We start from the raw sequence: 3,381 nt of genomic DNA on the forward strand, positions 1-3,381 counted from the left end.
GTCATGTATTAAACCCTATACAATTTGCCTGATTCCATGTTATTCTGTAAATCTGTATGAAATATAAAAGTATATGCCACTTTTTATTTTTATCCTTTGTTAAAAGTATGGCCAAACTACTGCCCACTGGTTTTACATAGACCTCTATGTCCTACACTTAAAAGTTTTCAGGAATACAGTCTACTCATTCATTTATGTGTTAGTAATGGCTGCTTTGCTGCTATGATGCAGTTGGCAGTTGTGATAGAAACTTTATGGCTCACAAAACCTAAAATATTTACTATCCAGTCCTCTACAGAGAGAGGTTCCCAATACCTGCCCAATGGCATATTCTCTACTTTTTTCACTACCTTTTACCATTTCTGATCTTAAAGATTTTCATCATACTTAAAATGTTCTCATCCTTCATTAAAAATAAATATATAAAAAGATAATCTCCCCCAAATAGAAAAGAGAGCACTACACATTCTCTTTGTGTCATTTTCTACTATTCTCATTACCAGTGATTTTATAATATCTATCTGAAAAGAAGACCTACTTCCATGAAGTAAAGTAGTGAAAAATAATGTCTCCACACCTAAAGCATAATTTCTTTATCCCTGCATCAGCCTCTAAGATCTTTGTTTTATATTTTATATACATAGGAATTACTCTTAGATATACAACTATAAGTAGAATGCTCACTTTCTTTCCTAGACCTGGTCATGTACCTTTAATTCAGTAGTCTTTATGGCATTGTCATTTAACCTGTCACCCAAGCAAGAAATACAAATTATTTCTTCATTTTACAACACCTCTCATAACCTATTTTTTCATGTCTTTTCTTATTTTACCTTTTAATTTTTTTCAGCCGCTGCTATGGTTCAGATGCCCAGCAAGTGTAATAAATTTCAACAGCATAACAGTATTTGTTATTGTTGTTTTTCAGCATACCACCTATCCACAGTACATGTACTGAAATCACTCCCCTCTTTGAAAGATGTACTTCCACTTTTTCCTCTTACCTACACAATTTTGCATTCAGTTACAAGCTGCCATCTTCCTCTGTGACCTTGTTTTCCTGGCTTCAGTTACTGGATGAGAAATAAAAAATGTGAATTTGGTCTAATCTAAATCTATCATGTTGTGCTAAGTCTTTGCCACCACAGTGAGTGATTAGGAGTCTGGGCGTGGACTCAAGTAAATTCTTTCTTTTTAACTCTGTCCTGACTTGGCTTCTTCTCTGGGGGCAAAGCTAGGGAGCCATTGAGCTAGAGGCTATTGTCAGCCTTTTGGGCAAAGAAGGTCTGGAGTGAGAGGAACTGAAGCTGGGTTGCAGAGAGTAGCAGAAGTAATACAGTAGATTCTACATGCTTTCTCTCCTCTCAGCCCTGCCTTACTTCTGCTTTTCCCAGTTTGGTAATTAGGAGCAAAATAGTCTGATCATTTGCTTAAACTTCTTCAAGTTTCATTTGTATAGCTTCCAACTAAAAGGACCCCAATTGATATTCTCTTAAATTCATGCCCTAAATCCCTCTAAATCCACCTTACAGGTAGTTGCTAAGGTTATCTATCCAATTCCCCCACCTTGAAATACTCCATACTTTGTTAAAACTTGACAAGATAAAATAAAATTTTCATGCCCTACAGACCCTTAATAATTCACCTCATTTAATTTTTCAGTCACATCTTCACCCACCTTTGCCTTATATTCTACATGTTGTGGTTTCCTAAATACACCAGACTGTTTCACACATTTATTTTCATTTGTTTATATTTTTGATTGGAAGCATTCCTTCCTTCCTTCCTTCCTTCCTTCCTTCCTTCCTTCCTTCCTTCCTTCCTTCCTTCCTTCCTTCTTTCCTTCCTTTCTTTCATTCTTTCATTCCTTCACCTTGCCTTAAAAATTCCTGCTCATCCTCCAAAACTCAGTTCAGTGTCAATTTCTCTAGGAAGATTCTCATGATCCTTTCATTCTCCTTTCCGGTTTCAAACTGGGCAACATAATTTTCTCTCTCTCTCTCTCTCCCTTCCTCTCTCTCTCTCTCTCCCCCCTTCTTTCTCTCTCTAGAGAGAGAGAAGACAGCGCTGACAGCATGGAGCCCAATAAGGGGCTGGAAGCTATGAATTTGTGAGATCATGACCTAAGTCAAAACCAACAGTTAGATGCTCAACCAACTGAGCCACCCATAAAATTAAATTTCATATTTCAGATGTAAGTTCTAAAAATTCAAACACAAAGAGAGAAAATATAAATGCATTGGTTAAGGAAGATTAATTTAACAATAAACACAGAAATCTTTCCTAATAGTGACATAAAACTAAAGCAGTGTGATTTTTGGCTCTTCCATTTGCTGTAATAATGTTACCACCTCGACTCAGGGGGAATATTTTTCCTAATAATTGGTAGGGTGAAATAACAATTTTGACAGGAACTATCATTGCTGTGTTGTAATTTTGGCTATAAGCCTAAAGGTGTGTGTTGAGAATATTTAAAATGCAAGTTTGTCTAACTATAGTTTTCCAACTAATAAAGTGATGGGCAACACAGCATGCATTGCATTTGTTCTTTTCATCTGAATTTGTTTAATTATAAACTGATGCTTCTTGATGGTAGGAACTATGTATCCCTAATATCTGGTATAGTCCCTAGCATACAGTACTTACTTAAAAAGTGTTTATTAAATGAAGAAAGAAAGAATGAAAGAGAGAAAGAGAGAAAGAAAGAGAGAAAGAAAGAGAGAAAGAAAGAGAGAAAGAAAGAAAGAAAGAAAGAAAGAAAGAAAGAAAGAAAGAAAGAAAGAAAGAAAGAAAGAGAAAGAGAGAGAGAAAAGGAGAAGGAAGGAAGGAAGGAAGGAAGGAAGGAAGGAAGGAAGGATGGATGGAAGGAAGGAAGGAAGAAGAGAAAGAAGAATAAAGAAAAGGGAAAGAAAGAGAAGGAAGAATTGGTGATAGGTATATTAAATGTAGTCAGAATTTACTTAATGGTAGCAAATTAACTTTATTCTTTATTTTTTAAAATTTTTTTCAGAGGCAAAGGCCTTTATTTTTATTTTTTTTTACAAATAGTTTATTGTCAAGTTGGTTTCCATATAACACCCAGTGCTCATCCCCACAAGTGCCTTCCTCCATGCCCATCTCCCCCCTCCCCCCCTACATCCATCAATCCTCAGTTTGTTTCTCAGTATTCAAGAATCTCTCATGGTTTCACTCTCCCTTTCCCCAACCATTTCCCCCCTTCTTCTCCCCCATGGTCCTCAGTTAAGTTCCTCCTAATCTTCCTATATGTGCAAAATATGATATTTGTCCTTCTCTGCCTGACTTATTTCGCTAAGCATAACACCCTCAAGGTCCATCCATGTTGCTACACATGGCCAGATTTCACTGTTTCTCATTGCCATG

The sequence above is a fragment of the Hyaena hyaena genome, unplaced genomic scaffold, assembly GCF_003009895.1.
Source record: "Hyaena hyaena isolate Hyena2069 unplaced genomic scaffold, ASM300989v1 scaffold_1249, whole genome shotgun sequence".
Classification (NCBI taxonomy): domain Eukaryota; kingdom Metazoa; phylum Chordata; class Mammalia; order Carnivora; family Hyaenidae; genus Hyaena; species Hyaena hyaena.